A 27,697-nucleotide genomic window follows, 5' to 3' on the forward strand; every position below is an offset into this window, starting at 1 on the left:
AGAGAAACTGCCAAGACTCCTCTCACCCCACACCTCCCTAAAGAAGCTTTTCAACCAGAGGGTATAGGTCAGAGGGATATAAGAGCCAGCAACCATCCCTGGGTTCTCAGTAGGAATGCTGGTGCTCTCTAAAGACCTGACATTAATGGAGGCAGAGTAGAAGCCTTATGGGAGAGATGGAGGGAGGCAGGCTGAAGAGAAGAGAACATTAGACTCAAGGAATATATAATTCAGGTTTTAGCATTATTAGAATAAGACTTTATACATTAAAGTGGAACTATAATCACTATAAAAAGCAAAAGCATCTATAGATAGACACTTGTCTATACAGAAACATAATCACACATACTCAGAGATAGTGAACAAATCTGTCTTTGACTTACAACCCGTTTTGCAAGACTTAAAGCCAGAAGAACACATTTTCAGATTGCTAAATAAAGTCTGACTCTGACAAAAAAAAATACAAAAATTCAGTGGGTGTGGTGGCAGGCACCTGTAGTTCCAGCTACTTGGGGACTGAGGCGGGAGGATCACTTGAGCCTGGGACGTCAAGGCTGCAGTGGGGTGGAGCGTTGTGCTCTAGCCTGCGCAACAGCGTAAGACCCTGTCTCAAAAAACAAAAGAAAATAAAACAGTTTTTTCTCCTTATTGAAATAGAAACCCCCCACAACTCTTGACTGTAAAAAATGTCAAAAAATATGCAACTATTGGAGCAAGTATAACTAGTATGTAGGATAGGATCAGACATGACCCTATTCTTGCTCTGACCTCATACCATTTCTCTAAACTTTACTTGGTATTAGGGTGGGGGGCCCTTACATGAAAACTCTGGAAAGCCCTATTATGTTTCTTCTTATTCTTAGGTAACAGCTCATGAAGTAGAGGAGAGGAAACAAACCAAAACAGGTGATTGTTTTAAAGTCTTCCACAGAAAATTTCTGCAGAATTATTTCAGGATAAATCCAAAGTAAGGTATTTTTGCTTAACAGATTTTGGTCTATATCCTAAAATTACATTGCCCAAGAAGATGATCAAGCCAAGTGAGTTGGAATAAACCTAGAATAGGCTAAACTCTTTGTTTTCCCAAATGGCAGGAGAGTGCATTTGATTTAAAATATGGTGAAAGCCATGAAGGCAAGAATCCAAGAAGGGCCCTCATTCATGGCATAGTCAATCCATACTAGGTTTCCCATGAGGTAAACCATGCCACAGGAATAGGCCAGTGAGGGATAAGGAGTCAGAGGCTTGGACCCAGCCTAGGAATCTAGTCCAAATGATAGTGCTTTCCAAATGATAGTGTCCTAACCAGCAGGGCTTTCCAAGGGATAGTATCCTAACCAGCAGGGTGAAAGTGGGTTTGGCCAGTACGGAGGTCCCCAGGATCTGATCCAGCGAGTAGGATATAAATTAGGAGTCTCCAGACGTGGACCACACTTGAAATCAGGAAGATAACTGTATCATGCTTCTGAATATGCCATTGCGTCTAGGGGAAAGGTCCAGCTCACACAGCATGGTATAAATAAGAGCAAGTTGAGCCTCAGGATCCCAGGCAGGTGAGCTCATAGAGGGTTTAAGTCCAGGTGCTGGAAAGTGGGGAAATAATTAGAAAGCCTTGAACGGGTTAGGGATTAGGTAGACGTCGACAGTTTTGGAATGGAGGGGGGCTGTATTTCTGAAAGTATGTAGAGGTCCAAATTCACCACATGTATATTGTGTATAAGATGACAAGACTAATTCCAGACCACATCTTGGGATAGGGATGCTCCTACTGAATGTTCTGGAGGCTTCTTGGCTCCCAGAGTACAGGTTGGTTTTGTTGAAAAGTAACTGGGGAGACCAGGACTGGTGAACCATCTCTTGGCCCTGTTTCAGAAATGGAGCTGTCAAAATGAAGCCCCTAAGGTGAACATTTGCAAAAGATCCTGGATTCTTCTCAAAAAGCTAGATTACTTGTACAGGGCTTTTAGCCTACAAGTGAGGCTAAGCTATATTTCAGCCTTTGTACTGAAATGCAAAGTAGGGAAGAAATATTTTTATTGTGATAAAGATCATAGCTAGTCAGTAATCAAATAGGTCATAAATGAGAATTGTTAAAAAAAACCACACACCTTAAACATTATATTTTAACTTGAAACCTATACATGTACATTTATTCACCCATCTGCCAATGTGGGTCTAAGGTCTTTTCACTGAGCATGAATTGGCTAATCATGGCTCTGCATCATTTTCATGTGTAAGCTAACCCCATATTGTTTTCTCTATGATTCCCAGTTTCATCTTTAAAGTACAGTGAGCATTTAAAGCCTGCTGCAAAAACAAAAACAAAAACAAAATGTGAGTGTAGAACTCTTCTAGAGTTCTTTTATAGTTGCCTTCCCCACACCTCATTCATTTAAACATTTACCAAATTTATTTTTCCTTCCAAAATATTCAACTTATATTTTTATTAACATAGTTACTACTTTTTCACACCCATATTTTGTCAGGTTGAGTAGTATTCAATCGAATTATATAATCATGATGAAGAACTAGCATAACCAGGTTTGGGAGCAAACCCAGCTGAATCTTTAGTGAAAATACAGCTCCACAGGTGGGAACAGAAGTACTAGGTTGTGTCCAGAAGCATGGCCTCCTGATGTGGAAAATTCAGCCTCCCACAGGTGTCAGTCAGCATTTGTTACAGAGGGAATGGAGAGTGGTTGTTAATTTTGTGAATTGGTTCAGTGGAGGTGTATTAAGAGAGTTCCAGCTGTACTCCTTAATAGAAGAAAGTACAATTAACTGAAATTTTTGCTAATGTATACCCAAATCTAAATTTAATTTTGGGTACATATTATAATATAAATCTATCTTATAATGATAGTCAACATGTAATAAGTGGTTTCTATTATTACAGCCTGAGCTAAATGCTTTACATGCAAACTTATGGATGTGATAATGCGATCCCCATTTTTATTAGTCTGTTCTCATGCTGCTGATAATGACATACCTGAAACTGGGCAATTTACAAAAGAAAGAGATTTAATGGACTTACAGTTCCACATAGCTGGGGAGACCTCACAATCATGGCAGAAGGTGAAAGGCACATCTCATGTGGTGGCAGACAAGAGAAAAAAGCTTGTGCAGGGAAACTCCCCTTTTTAAAACCATCAGATTTCTTTTTTTTTTTTTTTTTTTTTTTTTTTTTTTTTTTTTTTTTTTTGAGACGGAGTCTCGCTCTGTCGCCCAGGCTGGAGTGCAGTGGCGCAATCTCGGCTCACTGCAAGCTCCGCCTCCCGGGTTCACGCCATTCTCCTGCCTCAGCCTCTCCGAGTAGCTGGGACTACAGGCGCCCGCCACCACGCCCGGCTAATTTTTTTTTGTATTTTTAGTAGAGACGGGGTTTCACCGTGGTCTCGATCTCCTGACCTCGTGATCCGCCCGCCTCGGCCTCCCAAAGTGCTGGGATTACAAGCGTGAGCCACCGCGCCCGGCCAGATTTCTTGAGACTTATTCACTATCACAAAAACAGCATGGGAAAGATCCCCCCATGATTCAATTACCTCCCACCAAGTTCCTCTTACAACATATGGTAATTGTGGGAGTTACAATTCAAAATGAGATTTGCGAGGGGACACAGTCAAACCATATCACCATTTCACCAGTGAACACACTGAGGCGTAGAGAGGCTATTTCCCTTGCTCGAGGTCACAACTATCAGCGTGCCCATGCTCTTAACCCACATCTATTTGGTGCCTGAATTCATACTCCTAATCATGACACCATGCTGCTTCATGTTACAGCAATAAATGCCAATAAATGCAAAGGGACCTGATATGCAGAAGCTGCCAAACAATGAAGTAAGTAGGATTCCTTAAAACACTTTTTAGTAATTCCTTTTAAAGTTCAAGGTAATTGTTGAATTAATTAAGCTTTCTGGTTCTCAGAAACCTGGATTACACTTCAGGGAGACTTCATTGCACTTAAAGAGGTATGACTGCCTAATATATAGTTAGATATGAGGAAGCAACACAGGTCACTGTAACAACTCAACATTTGTTAAGCACTTGACTATTGAAAGCGTGAAAATAAAAAGGACGTGGCTATTTCCAGAAGGAACATGCAGTCTCCCTACTCATGAGAATAGGATTTGTGGTCCACTTGGAGAGACAGGATTGCTCACTTGATGATAAACCATGGAGGGCAAGGTGTACAAGGTCCTCAGTGAGTGATGCAGACAAGAAGCTCCAGGAATGGGTAGTTTAAGGCCAGGAATGTGGTCAAGATGCTTAATGAAAGGCTTAGGGCTTGATGTGGGCCTTGAAGAGGAGCAACTGGTCAAGGCAGGGGGCATTCTGAGCAGGAGAAAAAGAATGAATATAATTCTTGGGGTAGGAATATGCATCTGGGGCTCTTGCATGCTTGCAAAAGGGGTCTTATCAAGGAGTAGAGAGAGACAGGTAGTATAGAGCTAGCTCATGGAAGAACTGGACTGTCAGGCTAAGGAATGGAAATATCTTTCAGGCAATAGAGAATTACTTACATCAATGTCTGTGGTATTATGTGATCTTATTTGACTTCTGATAAGAATGAAAAGACCTCCAGTCAACACAATCATTCAGTGGCAAGTCAAAACGTTTTGAACATTGCAGAAGATGCTTCTTTTTCTTCTCTTCCTCTTCCTCCTCCTCCTCCTCCCCTTCCCCTTCCTCCTCCCCCTTCCTATTTTTCCTCCCCTTCCTCCTCCTCCCCTTCTCCTTTCCCTTCCTCCTCCTCCTCGTCCTCCTCCTCCTCCTTGTCCTCCTCCTCCTCTTCTTCCTCCCCTTCTCCTCCTCTCCTCCTCCTCCTTCCTCCTCCTCCCCTTCCCTTTCCCCTTTCCCTTCCTCCTTCTCCACCTCCTCTTCTTCCTCCCCTTTCCCTTCCTCCTCCTCCACCTCCTCTTCTTCCTCCCCTTCTCCTCTCCTCCTCCTCCTCCCTCCTCCTCCTCTTCCTTCTCCTCTTCCTCCTCCTCCTCTTTGTTTTGTTCTGAGACTCAGTCTCACTCTGTTGCCCAGTCTGGAGTACAGTGGCACAATCTTGGCTCACTGCAACCTCCGTCTCCCAGGTTCAAGTGATTCTCCCTGCCTCAGCCTCCAAGTAGCTGGGATTACAGGCGCATACCACCACATCTGGCTAATTTTTATATTTTTAATAGAGACGGGGTTTCACCATGCTGGTCAGGCTGGTCTTGAACTCCTGATCTCAGGCCATCCACCCATCTTGGCCTCCCAAAGTGCTGGGATTACAGACATGAGCTACCATGCCCAGTCCCCATCATCTTCTTTACCTCCAGCACTTACACCTTTCTGGGAGATTTTCTGGACAGGGAATGTGCTGTTCCCCCAGTGCCAGCCTTGGGCAGGATGCAAATACCTAGGAGTGATGCCCTGGGAGTAGCTCTCAGCCAACGGAGGTTGGCAGGTGCCTGGACAAATACCCCAACCTCCTCACCCCTCAGTGGAAGCAATTCTGAGTTGTGGATTCTCCACTGTCTCCAAATGTTCCCCAGAGAACTGAACCCTAGTTGCCAACAACAGGACTTGCTTGGTAACACAGCCTTTATTCACTGCCTTTCCTTCCCCAACTCCCTTCCCACTCCTCTGTGGCGATTTCCTGGGATCACCTCCCAGTGAAACTATTTGTACTTTAATCTTTGTCTCGGGGTCTGCTTCTGGGAGAATCCAAATTAAGATAGTTATTTTTTTCAAAATAGCAGATTCTTTTTTAACCAGCCTGCCACCAAACCTTTAAAAAACCCAAATGGCGAATTTGGCCTCTGGAAGCAGCATGAATACCTGACAGGCATGTGTAGCATTTTTACCTTCTCTGCCTGTATATAACTTCTGACATGTACAAGTTAGGTTTAGCACCATATCAGAGTGAATTATGCTTGACACTCTGCTAAGGGAGAAAGAGAAGAGAAATAACAGTAAATAAATATTGACCACAGAGCTTTCACAGAATCAGGCACTTTTCACATATAATAACCTCATTTAAATCTCATAACCTTACAACATGGATGAAACTGGAGGTCATTATGTTAAGTGAAATAAGCCAGGCACAGAAAGGCAAATATTGAGTGTTCTCATTTATTTTGGGGATATAAAAATCAAAACAATTGAACTCATTGACATAGAGAGTTGAAGGATAGTTACCAGAGGCTAGGAAGTGTAGTCGGGGGACTGGGGGAGGTAGGAATGGTTAATAGGTACCCCCCCAAAAAGTTAGAAAGAATGGATAACACCTACTATTTGATAGGACAATAGGGTGACTATAGTCAATAATAACTTAGTTGCATATTTTAAAATAACTTAAAGAGTGTAATTGGATTGTTTGTTACTCAAAGGATAAATGCTTGAGGAGACAGATGCCTCATTCTCCATGATGTTATTTCACATTGCATGCCTATATAAAAGACTCATGTACCCCATAAATATTTATACCTACTATGTACCCACAAAAATTAAAAATAAAAATTTCATAACTTCTGAAGTAGAAGTTATTGCCTTATTTTTCAGCTGAAGATATTATTATACTATAAAGCCATGGAAGGTGAGGATTGTATTTTACCTGACATTTTATCCAGTTTTCAGCACAGAGCCTGGCAAATAGTTAAATTCTAAGAAACACTTATTTGGTAAGTGAACAAATAATATGTTAAGTAGCTTGTCTAAGGTCACAGAAACAGTTATTTGCAGAGCTGGGATTGCACTACCTTGTGATACTCAAGGAAGAGTAACCTTCTATCGATTGTCCCAGGCAACACTACAACACTTTGGTAAATACAATGATTGCAGACAAATTTCTTTTTGGTGTGTCCAGAAGAAATAAACAGGGGCTTTCTATTCTTTTTCCTATACACTATGTCATTTATAGGCTATTGAACAGAATGATGGTTGCATATGTATTTTTATTTCAATGACAATTTGGTGTGACTTTTTAATTCAGCAAATGTTATATCTTCGTGAAAGATGTAGGCTCTAAGGGGGAAAAAGCTCCGAGTTTAGAAATATGAGGAAGAACTTACTCATCACAAAGATTTCTGGCACAAAACAGACCTAATGGTTTTTCTACTCTATGGCCCACCCCAATTGCATGTGCAAGAAGCTATAGTCTGTCCCTCATGGGTGGCTCTTCTTTGCACATCCTCTACCACTCAGACTGTTGCTATTAATCAAAACAAAAAGGACTAATGATGGAATTTTGAATGATGGAATTTTGGGAGCTTGTGGTAGATAACAAGAGTGATAGATATCCCAAGTGGAAGCAGAAGTCAGATAACAAGAGGGAAGAAGAGTTACGCCACAGAGTGGATATGCAGAAGAACAGGCATATTTCCCAAATCCATCATAACCAGCACATTTTTGTAACTGGAAACAAATACACTTCCAATATGAACATGTTTCAGTTCACAGGGTAGTACGTATATGAAACGAGCTGTGAGATCTGATATTTGTTGCATAACGAGCTTATACTGCCTACCTGATGCCCTGAAAGTTTTAAACATGCCGGCAGAATTCATGATTTCTTGACTTGGTAATTTTTTCTCTCATATCCAAATGGGATTCCCTCCATCTCCAAAGTTGTTGAATGGAACTGTAAGTGAGAATTTAAACTTGTGAGCCCAAAGCTTAGCATGGAATACTCTGTTTGGATTGGTTTATTCTTTTTGCTCAACATGAGAACAGTGTACAAGTTACTGATTGGATAGCATGATGATCCAGATTGTCTAGAGCAAGAAAGGCTGGATCAGAGAGAAAAACATTCTTTCTGCTGTTCGGGTTGGTCACTGGGCCCTCCCCTATCGGTGTGTTTCAGATCCTCTGTTTTTCTGCTCTGGACAGTGTTTTTCTACTTTATGCTTCTGTTTACTTATTTGCTTCTTTTGCTTTGTGATGAGAATCAAAATTGTCTGTGCAGCTGGCTGTCTTCATCAATATAACTTTAGTATTAAATGCAATTCTTTCCCAGCAAGATAAAAATTTCAAATAATATTATTGCTTGTTCCAGTAACTTCCCCAAAGACCCATGAACTCTTCTATAGAATGCATCCTAAACCTTGTTCTCTTAAAATTCTCACCTAGCTGTCTGCCACAGTCCTAAATTATTTTATCATAACTCTGCTCTCATCCTAATCAAACTCCTCTCCATCATCAAAAGAACCCATCTTAAACCAGACTTTGAAATGTCAATCAGTATCCTGACTTTGTTAATAAGACTTTGTGGATGTTCTTTCTTAGTAGGTAAACAATACACTCAGCTTTGTCTTATCCACCTGTTGTAGTGATATTTTGGACAGCAAGCATTTGACTTTGACAATTGTGTACTGCATTCTCATTGTCTTTCTGCTTTGGTATCATTTACTCTCTGCCAAATTCTGTATTTCAAACCCCCAATTCCCAAAGTGTAAGAGTTTGATAAGTTTTGGTTAACTGCTGTCATACCTGTTGGACAAAGTGAAGTATATGGCCTCTTTCTGGACTAATGGTCAGCTCAGAGATTCATTGCCTTTGGGTCTGGTCTGTCTGCTAGACCAAAACATAGGTGGGTGGTAGAGATATGTAGTAAAACACATGGCCATAGAAGTTAAAGGAATTGACTACGTCCACTTTCTTAAGTAAGAATCTATGGACAGGAACTCTTAGAAGGGGGCTAAGGGCACAGCAGGCATTCTGAGAGTAAACGCTGGTGAAGTTATACAGGTGGAGAGCATTATCTAGGAGCTGAAAACAAGGATGTGGTACAGACTTCATGGTTTAAAGGTTGGGCCCTCTTTTTTTTTGTCACTGATTTTGGATTCTTGTTTTCCTTTCAAGAACAAAAGTTTCTCTAGAATCCTTCAGCCACCAATCAAATGATCAGGCAGGAGAAAAACTTTAGATGGGAGTCTTGTCATCAAAAATAAATACACTTGCGTGGAGCTGCCTACGATCTGAACCAAACTAAAAATAGGAAGGCAGAGGCTAAAAAGTTATTTTAAGAACCCCCCCCCCCGCCAACCACAGCCACTCCATGGGCTAAGCGGGGAGTAGGAAGCATGTCTGGTCACACCACCTTGGAATAAGAAGCCATGGCTGGCTGGATCGGACCCTCTGATAGTGCACGTGGAGCTGAACTTGAACATGATGCCAGCACTGTGTAGGGAGTGGGGGGTGGGAGGTGGTGGGTGGGAGGCACCGCCCTCACTCCTGCAGCTCCTTCATTCTGTTGAGGGCACTGCTGGTGTGGAACCACTTGATCTGCGTCTCGTTGAAGGTGTGGTTCAGGAGGATGGTCTCTTGGGTCCCGTTGGGGTGCTTGATGATGCACTTCAGGGGCTTGCCAGGGAAGAAGTTTTTCAGGCCCTTAATGGTCAGCTTGTCCACAGGGTGAATCTTGTTGTAATCCGCTGGGTCAGCAAAGGTCAGGGGCAGCAGGCCCTGCAGGCCCTGGTCTCATGGATCCTGGCAAAGCTGTTGGTGATGATGGCCCTGCCCCCGAGGTGGCAAGGCTCCAGCGCTGTGTGCTCCCCGCGTGAGTCCTCGCAGTAGTTGTCATCCTTAATCACCACCCACCTGATGCCATGTTTCTTGTAGTAGTGGGCAGTATCAGGGATGGGGCCAAACTCCTGGGTGAGGGCATTGTGCATGGAATTGGCCTTGCTGTTTTCAATGTTGATGGCACCGATGAGCAAGTTGTTGGAGATGTATTCCAAGTGCCCATGGAACTTGAGTCAGGGGCCAGCAGCCGAGATGTGGTCAGTGGAACACTTACCTTTGACCTTGATGAGGATCTGCAGGTCCTCCAGGTCCTTGCCATCCCACTTGTCAAAAGGCTCCAGGAGCTGCAGGTGCTGGCTGGTGGAGCTCACATCCACATGCTGCCTGCCGCTGTCCTTTGGGGGGTGCTGGTAGGTGTCCTGCCCTGGGTCAAACTCCGCTTGGGGAAGCTCATATGCATCTGGAGCCTCCAGCTTGAACTTCTTGCCATCCTTGCCCATCAGGCAGTCGGTCTCTGGGTTGAACTTAGGGTTCTCGCAATGGCCAGGGCTGTGACAATCTCTGGGGAGGTGATGAAGGCATGGTCTTGGGGTTTGTGTCATTGCGGCCTGTGAAGTTCCTGTTGTAGGAGGTGACGATAGTGTTCTTCTCCCCCTTCTTGATGTACTTCCTGTCCCACTGGCCAATGCAGGGGCCCCCTTTTATCTGTTGGTAAACAGCAATGGATATACCCAGCAAAGAACAGAAGGTATAAAATACTTGAGGCTCTCTAGCATTTTGTTTCAGAACCTCATGGTATCCACCAAGCTCATGCCAAGGATTGTTGTGAAGATTCAATAAACAAATATATAGCAGCGTTTTTTTTTTAAGCCTGTAAAGTCTAAAATGGATCCAATATCATCATTTTGTTTATTCATTCATTGAAGAAACAATCATCTAAAGTTTACTGTATGTTAGAGATTGTAGTAGGCTCCAGGAATACAAACACAAATGCATCCATTCAAAAAGCTCATGGTCTAGTGGAAGAAACAGATAGAAGAAATCATTGAAAACAATACATGACTCAATAAAGGAATGTATGAAGTTTTATAAGAACATAGATAAATGATATATACTTAAAATATGTATACTTTACATATATTTTACTAACTCCTATATTGTCCTGTGAAAGATATATATTATTTTCCCTCTTTCACATTTAAATAACTGAAGTTAAGGAGGACCAAATAATGCAGGCAATAAGTGATAGATCTGGTACTCAAAGCTAAATATTCTAACTCAAAATCTAGTCCTTTCCTCCCACTCTATCAAGCTGCTTAACTAACTCAGCTATTATTATACTCAATGGATAGGAAATTTATAAAACAAGATAAATAAGTGTAAGTGGCTAATTTTAATTTTAAAATTAATATAATTAAATACATAAAAAATAGAAGTTGACATTTTTCTCAGTTTATAAAACTCATAAAAACTAAAGTAAGAAATATAACAACTGTATAGGCAATAGTGAATGGAAGTAAGTAGTCTCATTTACTAAAGGTGAGAATGTAAATCAGTATAACCTTTCTGGAAGGCAAATATTCAATATGGTAGAGACTGCACTTTGTGTTAATCAAAACACTTCCTCTCCCTGGGAATAAAAGAAGACTGTCTTTCCCAGGTTCCCTAGCAGTTCGGTTGGAAATTATGTGACTCTAGTCAATAAATACAGGCAAAAGTAACATATGCCATTTATAGACCCAAGTCCAAAGATCATTCACAGTGACATTTCAGCTCTGTCTTCTCTTCCATGGCAACTTAGGAACCACATGTTTGAAGCAACCCAGATCCCAAAATCATCACATGGAGAAGAGCCACCAAAGAGAGCCACCCGGCCCACATTGGACAATGACTAGAGCAAGAAATAAACCTTTGATGTGTTAAGCATTGAGCATAGGGAATTGAATTTTTACCACAGCAGAACATTTCAACTAATGAAAATAACGTAAGAGATTTTATCCCCATTTTACAGATGAGGCTACTGAGGCACAGAGGGATAAGTAACTTGCCCATGGTCACAAAGCTAACAAATAGCTGAGCTTTGACACTGGCATAAAAATAAGCACGTAGACCAATAGAACCAAATAGATGACCTAGAAATAAAGCCGAATACTTGCAGCCAACTGATCTTCAGCAAAGCATACAATAACATAAAGTGGGGAAAGGACACCCTATTCAATAAATGGTGCTGGGAAAACTGGCAAGCCACATGTAGAAGAATGAAACTGGATCCCAATCTTTCACCTCATACAAAAATCAACTCAAGAAGGATCAAAGACTTAGTTAAATCTAAGACCTGAAGCCATAAAAATTCTAGAAGGTAACATCAGAAAAGCTCTCTGGACATTGGCTTAGGCAAATAATTAATGACTAAGACCCCCAAAACAAATGCAACAAAACAACAACAACAAAAAAATAGGACCTAATTAAACTAAAAAGCTCTGCACAGCAAAAGAAATAATCAGCAGAGTCAACAGACAACTGACAGAGTGGAGAAAATATCTGCAAACTATGCATCTGACAAAGGACAAGTATCCACATTCTAAGAGAAACTCAAACAAATCAGCATAAAAAAAATCCCATCAAAAAGTGGGCAAAAGACATGAATAGACAATTATCGAAAGAAGATATACAAACAGCCAACAAACCTGAAAAAATGCCCAATATCACTAATCATCAGGGAAATGCAAATTAAAACCACAGTGAAATACCACCTTACTCCTGCAAGAATGGCCATAAAAAGTCAAAAAACAATAGATACCTTCATGGATGTGGTAAAAAGGGCACACTTTTAACACTGTGGCTAGGAATGTAAATTAGTACAACCTCTATGGAAAACAGTACGCAGAGTCCTTAAAGAACTAAAAGTAGATCTACCATTTGATCCAGCAATCTCACTACTGGGTGCCTACCCAAAGGAAAATAGTCATTATATTAAAAATACACATGCGCATGCATGTTTATAGCAACACAGTTCACAATTGCAAAGATATGGAACCAACCTAAGTGCCCTTTGACCAATGAGTGGCTAAAGAAAATGTGGTATATATACACCATAGAATACTACTCAGCAATAAAAAGGAATAAAATAATGTCTTTTGCAGCCACTTGGATGGGACTAGAGGCCATTATTCTAAATGAAATAACTTAGGAATGGAAAACCAAATATCATATGTTCTCACTTAGAAGTGGGAGCTAAACTATGAGGATGCAAAGGCATAAGAGTGATATACTGGAGTTTGGGGACTTGGGGGAAAGTTGGGAGGGGGATGAGGGATAAAATATTATATGTCGGGTACAGTGTACACTGCTCAGGTTACAGATGCACTAAAATCTTAGAAATCACCACTAAAGTATGTATCCATGTTACCAAAAACCACCTGTACCCCCAAATCTATTGAAATAAAAAATATATTCATTTAAAAATGTATTTCTTAGTCAAACCTTTTGTCTTATACAATAAAAGAAAAATAAAAAGAAAAAATTGCTGAACTAAAATAAGAAAGCTGCTCCAGATCACATAGCTAATAAATGGCAAGCCCATGCAGTTGACTCTAGAATCCACATCTTACATCTTAACCATCACATATGCTGCCTTTCTTAAATAAATTATGGTATCTATAACATACTATGCAGCCATTAATACATGACAAAGTGGTATTTTAACTCACTGGGCAAAGGTTGGGTTATTTAATAAATGATGCTAGCCCAATTGACAGTCTGTCTGGAGGAAATTAAAATTAGTCCTCTCTTTGAAAATTTATATATATATATTCAAAACATAGATTCTTAGAGTAAGCAATTTAAAAAGATTATAGAATCTACCTCTATGCAGATTTTTAAAGTAAGATGGTTTATCATCCCCTGCAATGTGACCCTGGAAATGAACTGGACAACAAGTTAATCTTAGGTTTCTATGAATCATTTGGTTTTCGTTGGACTTTCTCTTTCTTTGACTCATGTTTAAACCAGAGACAGTAGGAGTCTATAAAAATGATTGAACATTGAAACACTAACATCTGAACTTTTTTAAAGTTTCAGGTTGAAATGGCTTCTGTAAAGATCTCACCTAACTGTGGTTAATAGAAAATGGTAATATTCAATCAAAGTTGTATATAAGTTAGAAAAAGAATTACAAGCCAGGGTAGCTTGACACAGATATAAATTCTCACTGAGCTTACCCAAACTCCTCTGCTCCAAGGCTTCCAGCCTTTCAGAGTTATTTCAGTTCATTTCAATGAAAAATTTATCAAATATAATAAAACATTTTTGGAAAGACGGGGGATTCAGGACATTACAATTGGTATTAAAAGAACTAATGAGCTTTGCTACTGATAAAGTATTTTTTTTGCATTCTTTTTTGGCTCAAAGAATGATACCCAGTTATTAATTCTTAAGCACATAAATCTTTTCCGTTTTTGTTTTTCCTGCTTGGTGCCTGAATTTTCTTGGCTACTACTGAAATATATTGAATAGGCTGACTCTACTTTTTGTCTGCATATTCTGTGGATCTAGTGGCTCTGAATCCAAGCCACTATAATGATTATGGAAACAAAATATTTCTGATGAACATATAACCAGATATTGCTGACAAACAGAAAAAAAAACAGGCTGATGGGGGCCAGAGCAGTGCATATGGTCTGCATTCCTGCCAAACTGCATGTATGCACAGCCACACAAAGACAAAATCCTTTGGTAAACACTCACAGTTAAGGAATAGGGTACAACATTTTAATATATTAACCATTTGAAAAAATTCCTGTTAGTTCCTTTTAATCTCTGGTATACTCTCACCATTCAAACTAGACTAGAGGTATCAATTTCCTCTGGAAGGAATACTACAGCAGAGAAAACAAATAAGAAACCAGTTCTCAAGTTTGAGGTTCAAAATGGGCTCTTGAGCCTCCTTACTGTTTGGCAGAAGAAGATTTGGTTGCAAAAGGCTGAATTTTGATTATGAAAATCTAAGATTCTAGAGGACTCAAGGCATAAGTTTTTCCATTAACGTACTAGATTACGTGTAATGCAGGTGGATATCAGCACATGATTTTCCTGTTGGAGAGGAGCTACGGATCCTATAGATTGAGAGTTGGAAGGGGCTATGGTTTGAATGTGTTCCCTATCCTATGTTCATTGCAGTATTATTCATAATAGCTGAAATTTGGAAACAACCCAAATGCCCATCGACAGATGAATGGATACAGAAAGTGTGATATAAACATACAATGGAATATTATTCAGCCTTAAAAAATACAAGGAAATCCTGCCATTTTTGATAACATATGTGAACCTAGGGGACATTATGCTAAGTGAAATAAGCCATTCTCAGAAGGACAAATACTGTATGAACCCAGTTATATGAAGTATCTAAAATGGTCAAACCCATAGAGGCAGAGATTAGAATGGTGATTGCTACGGGATGGGGGGAGGGGGAAATGGGAAATTATTTTTCAATGGGTATGAAGTTTCTATTATGCAAGATGAGAAAGTACTAGATATCTGCTGTGCAACATAGTGCCTAGGTTTAACAATATGGTATTGTATACTTTTAAATGTAAGAGGATAATCTCACGTTGTGTTCTTACCAAGCAAACAATAACAACAAACCCCCAAACCCCACAAAAGAACATAAAGACATTTTTGAAGGTTATGGATATGTTTAGTGCCTTGGTTGTGGTGATGGTTTCATGGGTGTAGTCACATTTCCAAACTCATCAAGAGGTACACACGAAATGTGTGCAATTTTTGGTACATCAGTTATACCTCAATAAAGCTAAAAAATATTTCAAAAGAAAGGGTGACAGAGCAAGGGAAGGGACCCTCTACAGGAGCCACCAAAGACCAGGAAGTGTGGTAGCCCTACAGGAATTCCCATATCCCGGGTTGAGGGAGAGAAGAGTGTAACTTTCATTGAGTGTCTATCACATGCCAGGCATAGTATTGGATTCTTTTTTATTGGTATACTGACACTTTCCTCCTTTTCTAAAATATAATTTTTTAGCCTTGTTTTAATTGTGGTACAGTATATAATGTAATATTTGCCATTTTAAACAGTTTAAGTGTATAATTCAGTGGCATTAATGAAAGTCTCAGTGATATTCAACCATCACCACTGTCTACTTCCAAAACTTTTCATCACTCCAAACAGAAACTTTGTATCCATTAAAAAATGCTTTGTCCTTGTCATTAATTTTATTTCATTCCAAACGCTGAGAGAAATGACCATGAAGCAAGTTTTCTTTTCATTGTTTAGCTCTCTCATTTGATCCCCTGGAAACTGCAGACATGTTAGGAGTTTCGGCCCTGAAAACGCCAGGGAGATGACGTTCAGTCCCTTATGCTGCTGCATGTATTTACTTAGTATTAGGATGTGATTCACGGTAAACACATGTAGGTATTAAATATTTTAAACTTGTGGTCCCTGGACTTATCCAGGGGGTCTATGAACTCCGTGCAATTGTAATCAGAATTTTGGATGCAGATGCATTTGCTTGGGAAATGATTATGCAGCTTTTTCCTCCTCAACCTTAGAAGGATATATAATTCCCAGAATGATTACAATCCCCATTTTTGAAGATAGAGGCTGGGGAGTAGGCACTGAACCCTCAAAACTTGGTGATGGAGTCACAGAGTTTAAATACTTTTACTCTCTCTGTGTGATCCCTCTGTGGTTAATTTGGTTTAAGGAAGCTTGGAAGAAATTCTGTTCCCAGTCTCCTCTCTCCATCTCCCACTCCCCAGACCCCATCTCACCTTACCTACTTCTATCTATAGTCTGCATCCTGAAGCCTAGAGAGATGGGAGAAGTGGAGGAAATGCCTGGATAGTACAGTTGGAATATTAATAAAAGAACAAGTGCAGGAAGCAGGACAGGAAGGGGAGAATAATTTTGCTCCTTTCCTCTGCCTGCATAGAGAAGAACCCCTGTGTTCTTTTGACCTTATCTCTGCCATTTTGCACTCATTATGGCTAGGTTTCAAAATCTCTCTGCTTAGAGGCCTCCCCCAAATCATTAAAAAGTTCCCTGGTGTCCCCAGCCCTGCCTGAATCCAATCCTGGCCCAACTAGATCCCACTCACCCAACCTACTAGTCAGCCCTGCTCCACACCCCTGTGTCCAGGGTTGACTGTCACTCTGTCCTCTCTCCCGAACACATCAACCACCTCCCTCTGAGTCTCCCTGTGCCCAGCCTGTCCCCTCACACTTGTCCTTTCTCTGGGGGATGCTGCACAGTTCATACTCCACAGTCAGGACCCTTGAGCTCTTCTACCCTCAGGTGCCCAGCCCAGCACCCTTCCAGATGAGCCCAGGGAGTGTTTGCCTAAGGCATGGTGAGGAAGCTGGGGCATCTGCTTGGGGGAACTTATCTGGCCTCTATGGCCTCTAGGAATAGGATTATCATGAATGTGCAAAGAGGATTAAACTGCATTTAGGGAAAACATAAACAGTGGTACATTATAAAGATGCAGAGCTCTAAAACAGAAAAACTAGATCTGGTTCTGTAAGGGTAATATTAATTACAAGAATTTATGAGAACTTATGGCTAATTACCACATGCACTAACATTTATGAACTTATGGCTAATTACCACATGCATATACACTTATGTATATGTACACAACTAATTTTATTGTAAGTTTTGTTGGGTTGCAACATTACACAAATAACAATAATTTATTGTTTGCTGAGCTTCTACATGCCAGCTACCATCTTAATCACTTTATAGAAATGATTTTATGTAGTCTCATACTCTTTGTTTCCAGTCTTTAGTTGCTCATTAAGCATGGTTATTATCTAATTCATTTAAGAGAAGAAAACTACATTTTGTAAAATATTGGTTGTATCTTAAAAGCTCTGAAAGTCCTGAATACAGACTGTTAATATACATTTGGATAATTATCAGAACTTTTGCTGTCAAAGTCCTATCTGTTGTACCTACAAAAATAAATTTTTATGGAAATGTCTTCAAATTCCTCTTAGCTACTAGGAGAAAAGAATGAAAGGAAAAGCTTAATGAGAGCTAATTCATAAGCCTTCTCTCCTTTCTGCTTTCTTCCCTGATCTGTTCCTTTTTCCTCCAGTCCCTTCTATTTTTTCCCCTCCCCTCCCTTACCCCTTAAATTTTCTTCCCTCCCTTCCCCCGCTTCCCCCCCTAATTTTCGCCTCATCTTTTCTACCTCTTTCCTTACTCCCTTCTCGTCTCTTCCTCTCCGCTCTATCTCTCTCCTGTCTCCCTGCTAAGTCTGGCATTGCCCATTGACATATTATTATCAGGTGCAGTGTGCAGACGTTTGGGAAGGGGCCCAGGAATAAATGCAAGCAGGGAAAAGTTTCATGCTTCCTCACATTATTCTGGAAAAAGACAGAAGTTACCAATTTTAAATTTTAAGATATCCTAGAGAAGCGCCTGTTTTTTTCTGTGAGCATCCAGCAGTGGTGCTCTGGAAATTTAAGATTGAATTCAGTTGAAGCTCACTGGTTCTATTAACAAAAAGATTCATACAAAAGGTCTCAGTGACATGTTATTTCTTTCCTGGGTCAGGAATTGTCTTAGCTGTGTGTGTGTGATGACTGGAATATTAGGCAGATTCTCTAGAAGGTCTATAATCCCGGAGATTGCATCTCAGAATGCAATTTTTGTTCACTGACCTTTTTGAAAAAGAATAAAGACACTGAAAATTGATGATATGAAAGTTGGAAATCCATGGACATGAGCACTGTCCTAATGGCACATTTAAAGCTTTAGGGAGCTTTCAAAAATATTTGAAAATGTGAATAAAGTCTATATTCAAAAGATAAGACAGATTAGAGAATAATATGGTAGATCTTATTATTGTATCTTTGTCTTAATTCTTGAATTAAGAATTCTTGTCTTAATTCTTGAATCTTGATCCTGTTTTACAGGCTGCCTGTGCGCTAAGGTGAAAGGGTATCCCCAAAGGGCTATGAAAGTGTAGGGGAATGAGGTGCCTTTCCTGGAGCTAGATACAGTGGTGAAAGCAAAGCTAGGTTTGGTCAGGCAGGCAAGATGAGAATATAAAGCTTGGACAGATGATAGACAGAAAACTGGAGCAGCCTGCTACAGAAGAAAGGGGTAATTAAGACAGGAAAGTGAGGAGGAAGGCATGGCAGCAGTTGGCCTGGAGCCAAGATGGTTCCTGCTGGATGCAGAAGGTACTTGCCTGTGTCAAAACTTCCAGCTGGGCAACTGAATGAAATTTAGACACTATTACTTAACATTTAGGTAGTAGCAGACAGAGGCTGAGAACTTTATAAGGATTATCACATTCAATTATCATTTAATCTCAACTATTGTATGGAGGATTTACTACTATCATCTCCATTTTAGGGAGTTCGGACAGGTGAAAGTGATTTATCCAAGGTAAGAGGTGACATTGGGATTCAAACCCAGATGATCTGATTGCAGGAGCAATGAGCACCTTAATTCTTCACTGCATTAGACTGTGACTGGATAACTTGCTCCACTGAGACCAAATGACATTGGTTTATTTTGTAGTAAACAGAGTTGTTTTTTTTTTTTTTTTTTTCCCACTGTCGCGGGACTGGAGGGCAATGGCGTGATCTCGGATCCCTGCAACCTCTGCCTCCCAGATTCAAACGATTCTCCTGCCTCAGCTTCCTGAGTAGCTGGGATTACAGGCGCACACCACCACAGCTGGTTAACTTTTTCTATGTTTAGTAGAGACGGGGTTTCACTATGTTGGCCAGAATGGTCTCGAACTTCTGACCTCATGATCCACCTGCCTCGGCCTCCCAAAGTGCTGGAATTACAGGCTTTAGCCATCATGCCTGGCCTCAGAGTTTGTTTTAAATTCAGCTTTGGTTTCTTTCTTTCCTTGTTTTACAGTAAGAAATTTTGAAAAAGGATATTAGAGTGATTTAGGCCTTAAAGAAATCAGTTCCACTGTGTCACTGCCTTCTTATTAATTTAGCTTTTGAGTTCTATTGTCCTATGGTGGTATGTGGGGGTACGTGATCACTGTAGGCCATTTGCACTTATAATCTCTCCTCTACAGGGTTATAGAGAGTCAAGGAAGAGTAGTGAGCACATATTGATGCTGATATCATGGGCAAGAGCCGATTGAGCAAAATTATCTTTTTTTTTTGCATTTTACATCATCCTTTTTTCTCTATTTTGTGCACTAACCTTTGTTATATCATGGAAAAGAGCATATGCTCACAAAATATTAATATATAGAAATGCTACCAATGTATTTAACTACCTGCTAACTTACAAGAAATGTTATTTTTAAAATATATTTCCTATATGGTTACAGTTTATATACTGATTTTTCTCAGACATGATTGAAATTTCATATCTGATTTTCCAATATGAAGTTATGTGCTCTAAAATAGATATTCAAAATTGAATTAAATAAAATAAAAAATTCGCTACGTGCTTGCTCTATGAATTATAAGAATTAAACAACAAAACATTTTTCTCCCATTAGGCTGGTAAAGATTTTACTAATTTTTAAATAAAAAGATTGGTAATATCTAGTATTTGGGGTTGGTTAGTGTGTAGGAGAAATGTGGTTTCTTATATATTGAGGTAGGAGGGTAAATAAGTACCTGCTTTTGAAGGTAACCTAGAATTAGCTCTGAAAGTTGACCCAGTAATTCCATTTCTAGGAGTCTACCTTCCAGAAATAGTCACGCACACAGTGATTTTTTTACAAATCATTGCAGTGTAATTTTAAATAGTATAAAATTGAAAATAACCATCAATAGGGAAAGGGTAAAAGTTATGGGTATAATTAAGAACATAATTATCAACACTATAGATAATATAGAGCAGTTGAAAAGCATCAGGAAGATATAAACGTACTGACAAGAACTCTATCTAAGACACATGAATGATTGAAAAAGCAAGTTGCAAAAGAATAAATATAGTATTATACTGTTTGTGTTAAGAAATACATAACATTTATATATGTAGAGGCATGCAACAGATCAGAGAGATTGTTATTAGTGTTTACCTCTGGAGAGGGGATAGGATTGACCAATCTGTGGTGAGGAAGTAAAAGGATTCATAGCTACAGGTTTTCTATTCATTTCTGTATCATGATTTTGTACACTGACTATCCACACATAAGTTACTGTTGTCATTTTAAAACAGAAATAAAAAGTTATAACTACAAAACTGTAAAATTTTTGATAGATTAAATTATAGATTTCTACTTTAAGCTCTATGTATGCTTCATGTGGCATCAAGTTATGCTAAATTATTGAGATATTATTGGGATGTGACATTAGGGTATATTTTGTTACATGGAACAGAAGCTGCTTTAAAAAGCATGAGTAGAATTAAGGGAGTTTATTGAAAGGATGTAGGAGAGTCTTAGGAAATTCATGCAATCTGGCCTCAAGGGAGTAGGGAAGTTCAAAAGCTATGTCTTCCCTCTCTCTTTCCAGGGCCCAGGTTCTTTGACATCTATTTCTCCTGACACATCTGCATAGTTCTCCTCTGGGGACTGTCCGCCTCTGCTTTTTGTTTGCTTGTTTTTAATCATCCTTGAGTCTATGTCTCTACAGGTTCGCTACCATCTTGGGCTGAGGAAATTCTGGAAAATACTTTGGAGAAAGACTGATTCTGTCAGTTTACTCCATTTAATATTTTATTTTTTGAATTGTGAAATTAATTTCCAACTATTAATAGTATGTAAAGGTTCATCCATAAATAGTCACTGTTTCTGGTTCAGCTCCAGCTACTGAAGTGCAGCCAATTTTATATCTAAAGGCCTTGTTTAGGCAGAAGTTTGTGGGCAGTGACATATGGGGTGGGCCACAGCTAAAAGATGCGTTACTTTGACACAGCTTGAGTTTATATGGCTAAAGACAGCCATTATATGTTATGAACAAAGAAAAGGGATAGCTGGTATTGAGATATTCTTGAGCCAGTGTCTAATCATTATTCACTCTTCATTTTGCTTTATATCTTATAAGGACTAAAGTTGACTTACTGGTCTATTGATTCTCATTGGAACATAGTCTTTAAGGCAAACCCAGTGGACAGAGGTTTATGAGAGGAACTGATTGCCAGTTGAGCAGTGCGTCAAATGTTCGTTACCTTAACCTAGAACTATACTATCAACACAAGCAGTCCTTGCTTTGCACAGTAGTGGGAGACATAAAAATTGCTACACAAGGCCAGGCGCGGTGGCTCACGCTTGTAATCCCAGCACTTTGGGAGGCCGAGGCGGGCGGATCCTGAGGTCAGGAGATCGAGACCACGGTGAAACCCTGTCTCTACTAAAAATACAAAAAATTAGCCGGGCGTGGTGGCGGGCGCCTGTAGTCCCAGCTACTCGGAGAGGCTGAGGCAGGAGAATGGCGTGAACCCGGGAGGCGGAGCTTGCAGTGAGCCGAGATTGCGCCACTGCACTCCAGTCTGGGCGACAGAGCGAGACTCCGTCTCAAAAAAAAGAAAAAAAAAAAAATTGCCACACAAGCTGAAACTGTGCAAAACCATCTTAATAATCAATGGGAAAATTGCAGTTGTCTCATGGTCTTTAGAAAACTTTGTCAAAATGTTAAACCCTCTCTTTCTGTCACATTGGCATAAAGAAATTTAAAAAGATAGTAACACTAATCTGTATTTAGCAATTTAAAACATTAAAAACATTGAGAATTAAAGTGTTTAATTTCTTTGTAAAAATATTGTCAAACAGCTTAAACAATAATTACCTTCTTCTCATGTTATTACATACCATATGGAGCGAGCATCTTTTCTATGCCTTAGTGAATTGTCATACTCTTTGTGAAGTTTGGATTGGCTTCCAACATGTTATCCATTTTGCTTTCAATGTTGTGAAATATCTTAGAGTTTACTGTGAAGATTTTTTCTCAGCATTACTTCCTCTTTTACATCTTCATCTTTTTCATCACAATCACTTTCATCATTTATGTCAAAAAACGAGCCCTGGCTGGGCACAGTGGCTCATGCTTGGAATCCCAGCACTTTGGGAAGCTGAGATTGGAGAATCGTTTGAGCCCAGGGGTTTGAGACCATCCTGGGCAACATAGAAAAACTCCATCTCTATTAAAAATAAATAAATAAATAACTTAGCCCGGCATTGTGGCATGCACCTGTGGTCCCAGCTACTCAGAAGGCAGAAGTGGGAGGATTTCTTGAGCCCAGAATGTCGAGACTGTAGCGAGCTGTGATGATGTCACCACACTCCAGCCTGTGCAACACAGGGAGACTCTGTCAAAAAACAAAGAAACAAAACAAAACAAAACAAAACTGTGTCGTTACTATTTCTCTAACTGCAACAGCTAGGGTCTTCCAGTCAGTGGTAGCATCAACATTCCCATAACCAACTATATTTCTTCTATAACTTCATTTATGTTCAATTTAAATTTCACCTCTAGCATTATCTCTTTTTTTTTTGCGTTTTCATCTTTGTTGGCCAATTTCTTCTTTCAATTATCAATTTTTATAAAATTGAGAATTGATAAAAAAATTGATAAATCTCATGGATTTATTACTGGGAGACAAGGAGGCAACACAAGTATAGGCTTTGCTGTCTGTGTGTGAACTGAATAACAGATGTGTAGTACCCAAGACTTTGAAAGAAGAGACATGATTTGTCTCTGACCATGATGCCCCTCTGTTATTTACATAATGATTTGTGGACTGGATGGCTAGTGGCAAAGTTTGTACTTTCTGCAGTTTCTCATAGTTTATATACAGTGGTAATTGAAATTTGAACTGTGTTGTTGGAGGACTGGTGTTATCTAACTACACTGTGGTAAATGAAATTTGTGCATTTTGGTACTATGCAAGATGAGAACTGCCCGTATATGCTCAATAGAAGTGCATACATGTGTTCACCAAAAGACGTGCACAAGAATGCTCATAGTGGTGCCATTCATAATACTGATAAAGTGGAAACAATGCAAATGCCCATCAGTGGTAGAATGGGTAAATTGTGGTTTAATTATAAAATGGAATACCTTCTGGCAATGGGGTTTTACAAACATGACTACATGGAATAATATAAATGAATATCATAAAATGTTGAGCTAAAAAAGCTAAACATCAAAGAATACATATGATATGATTTCATTTATGTAAAGTTTGAAAAACAGGCAAAATGAATCAGTGGTACCAGAGCTCAGGGCAGTAATTGTCATTGGCAGAGGTGGTGACAAGAAGGGAGTGTAGCAGGGTCTGGGGCACTGCTAATATTCTGTTTCTTGATGTGGTAACACGTATATTTTTAGTTTTGATAATTCGACAACCTGTATGCTTATGATTAGTATCCTTTTCTATATGTATGTTATATTTCAATATATCTTTTACCAAAAAAGTAACGTGTTTCTAACTTGAGGACCAAAGTTTATAATACTTTCACTCTTTTAATATAAGTCACAGTGGATTCTGTGAGCTCCCTAGAGTAACAGTACTCACTTCCTTTCTTGATTTGGGGGTGGCAAAGGGTGGAATTACAACAATGGCAAAATGGTTCATAACCCTGGGGAGAGGCAGGGTAAAGTCTTGTACAAGTTGATATCATTTGTCACTAGGCTATCATTTAAAAAGGAAAGATGGGAGGAGCTCCAGAGCATGAAGTGCAAAAACATACTTCCAGACCCTTTACCATTATTACCAGGGCCAGCACTCAATATAGCATATACTCCAGCCCCAGCCTCCTGGTTTTGCAGCTTTTGATGTGTATTTGTCTGCTTGGGCTGCTGTAACAACATACCATAGGCTGGGTAGTTTAAACAACAGATGTTTATTTCTCATAGTTCTGGAGGCTGAGAAGTCCAGATCAGCAGATTCAGTTCCTGGTGAGGGTTGGCTTCCTGGAGTGTAGAGGGCCACTTTCTTTCTATGTCCTCCCATGGCAGACAGGGGAGAGGGAGAGACAGAGGAACCTCTCTGAATTCAGTTCTTATAAGGACACTAATGTCATCAGACCAGGGCCCCATCCTTAGGATCTAATCTAAACCTAAGTACCTCCCAGAGGCCCCACTTCCAAATACCATCATAGTGTTAGGGCTTCAAAATATGAATTTTTTTGTGGGGGGGGGAGACAAAATTCAGTCCAAAGCAGACATTGTCTATTGAACCTCCAACTGGGGAAATTCAAGGTTGTGCATTTCCTCAACCTCACCGCACAGTCACACTTCCCAACCCCCTTCTGTCCGTATAATTGTGCAATAATTTTAGTCAGGTCAGGTGAAATAAGAACCCAGAAGCATCACACGACTTGAAATGCAGTTGACTCCCAAATCTATCCTTTCCAACCCTGCCCTCTGCCCTGCTCTGGCATCCCACACAGCACATATAATGTTTATTACAGTCCCTGTGCCTTCACTCACCTGTTCCTTCTACCTAGAACCTCTCTCCTCCCCATTTTCACCTGGCTTCCTTTGTTGGTTAGTTCAAGTCTGGCTCAGTTCCATCTTTTCCAGCAACCCTTCCCTTGCCCCTGCCTTCAGTTCTACCCAAGATCTCCTTCCATTGTCCTGAGAACTGAACCTCATGTGACTATCATTCCATGTTGAAATTATTTGTGCAGGAGTGTCTCTACCCCAAGACTGTCAGCTTCCGGAAGAGAGAAACCTTGTTTTTTAATCCATGTAATTCCAGTACAAGCACTATGCTTAGTATACGATGGGCATTTTATGTTTATTTAACAAACAAAATTGTGAGCCTAGGCAACATGGCAAAACCTCATCTCTACAAAAAATACAAAAATTTGCCAGGCATGATGGTGTACACCTCTAGTCCCGGCTACTTGGGAGGCTGATGTGGGAGGATTGCTTGAGCATGGGAGGCAGAGGTTGCAGTAAGCTGAGATTGTGCCACTGCACTTTAGCCTCGATGACAGAGCCAGATTCTGTCTCAAAAAAAAAAAAAAAAAGAATTGAAGTGATAATTGGCATTTTTCACTCGCCTGTGCAGTCGGGTTTTGTTTTTCTTAATATTTGATGCCTTTGTTTTGATGGGAATAAAATTGTTTCCCACTGGTTAATGGTTCTCTTGGTTTACAAGAAAATTTGGAGGCCAGGCACAATTCACAAAAACTCTAATATCTTGTAGACAGGAGTCTCTGTCACACTTGATTTACTTCTTAATGGGTGTGTTTCTTATTCCAGAGTGTGACTGTCCTCCTATTAGAGTTGACTTGTCCTCCTATTAGAGTTGACTTGAAAGAGAATTAGGGGAAAGGGCAAATGATCCTAATAGTAGTTACAACACTATTTCATGATGAGAAAACAAGATTGGAAGGTTAATGGTTGGATGGACTTAAAGTGCAAGAGATTCTTAATCTTTGGTTATTTTATAAATGAAGTAGATAACCCTTAGGTCATAAGAATATACTATTTAAAGTGTGTATTTAAAGTGTAATTTTGTGCTTGCTTCACCACTTGCCTAGGATCCTAAAGCTCTTTATAAGGTTATCTATCCACATGTAAAACTTAATTTATTGGTTTGTGAATTAAGGGAAATAATTTATTTTTTAGCAGATTTTATTAGCTGTTAAAGTTTATAAGCTAAAGAGCTCAATGGCTTTTTCTTGGAATTTCATACATTATGCAAATTTCTTCATGAATGATCATTCTGTAAGTGATGTTTCAGGTTGCTTTGAACCCAGAGAACCTTTCAGTTGGTGCAATACCAGCTTCAGTTTTATTAGAAAAAATGAAGAAAAAAGAAGCTCATCTCTTTCATCATTACTTCTTGCTCACTTAAATCCAAATAAACAAAAATTGGTTGCGTCTTTAATAAACTGAAAATACTGCCATTCATGGCTTAAGATAGAATTCTTAATCAAAAGCTCGATTTATCTACAACTTCTAAAACAGATATTGGCTTTAAAATGTTACTTTAAACATCTTCTATAGCCAATATCTGCATTATAATATAAAGCCCAGTGCCTTTCTATTCAACATATGCTTGTTATAAAATAGCCACCAGGTATTTGAAGGGTGTACAAAAAAATCCCCCTTATCAAAATTACTGTGGCAGATTCTGACAGTTTTATTCCTTATCGATGTTCTCATTTTTAATTCTAGTAATAGAAATTTAAGGTAGGTATATGGCTGTCCAGCTAAAAATACCTATGATATTATGATATATACATTGGTTTTCATCCACAGCTCCTGGCTCATAGCTCCTATAACCCTTGTTATAGTCTTTTGTTATAATGTTGGGGCACTTTAGGCCTCAGAGGCAGGCCTCAGGAAGCAGAATCTCTCTAACCTTCTCCTGCCTTCCTTCACCTCCTTTCTTTCCCCAAGGTAGGAATCTTTTTGGGCCTTTCTACCTTGGAGCTGGACATAAATAAATTCTCTGACCTACCTTGTCTGATTGTAGGTCATAAGACCTTCATTTCAGATGGGGTCCTGCCCATACCCTGGAGAAAGGAATGCTGCACAGAGAGGCCAGGAAGAATCTGAACAGATAGGCTTTGGTGAGTTCCCCAACTTAGCCTATAGTATTAGCTCATATCCTTTTTGTCCAATCACAATTCTACATGGTTGTCAATCATGTCTATCCAATGAATTCTCTATAAAAGGCCCAGGAGGACAAGGTTAAGAGAGTTCTGGACAGATGAACACATGGAAGTTTGCAGGAGGGTGAACAAGAACTTATCCACGTGTTGGGAGGGTGCCAGCTCCATGGGCACTGAAGCTCCTATGTCTGGGACCCTTCTAGATCTCGCCCTATGTATCTCTTCATCCAGCTGTTTGTTTGTATTCTTTAAAATATCCTTTGTAATAAACTGGAAAACATAAGTAAGGGTTTCCCTGAGTTCTATAAGCTCCTCTAGGAAATTAATTGAACTCAAAGAGAGGGTCACGGAAACCACAACCTTTAGTTGGTTGATCAGATGTTCCAGAGGCCCAGACTTGTGACTGGTGGGAAGATGTGATGGCTAGAGCTGGAGCCATGTTAGACCATGAGACAGAAACTAGGATAAGAGTGGTGGAACCATGAAACAGAAAAGACTGGGGTGTCCAGCACTGTGGGGCAATTCTATCAATCAGCCCAGGCTGCCTGCCTGTCAGTTATATGAGAGAAAAATAAATGAACTTATGTAAGCTATTGTTCCTTTGGCCTTTTCTATAGCTAGACTCGAATCTGTGTCCTAAATGATACACAATATGCAGACATTCCT

The 27,697-nt window shown here is 39.7% G+C and overlaps 1 pseudogene; it reads right to left on the minus strand.

The window, feature by feature from the left end:
- Positions 1–9,200: 9,200 nt before the first annotated feature.
- Positions 9,201–27,697, minus strand: part of LOC100603083 — a 78,956-nt pseudogene continuing 60,459 nt past the window's right edge.

Source organism: Nomascus leucogenys, chromosome 18 (genome assembly GCF_006542625.1).
Source record: "Nomascus leucogenys isolate Asia chromosome 18, Asia_NLE_v1, whole genome shotgun sequence".
Taxonomy (NCBI): domain Eukaryota; kingdom Metazoa; phylum Chordata; class Mammalia; order Primates; family Hylobatidae; genus Nomascus; species Nomascus leucogenys.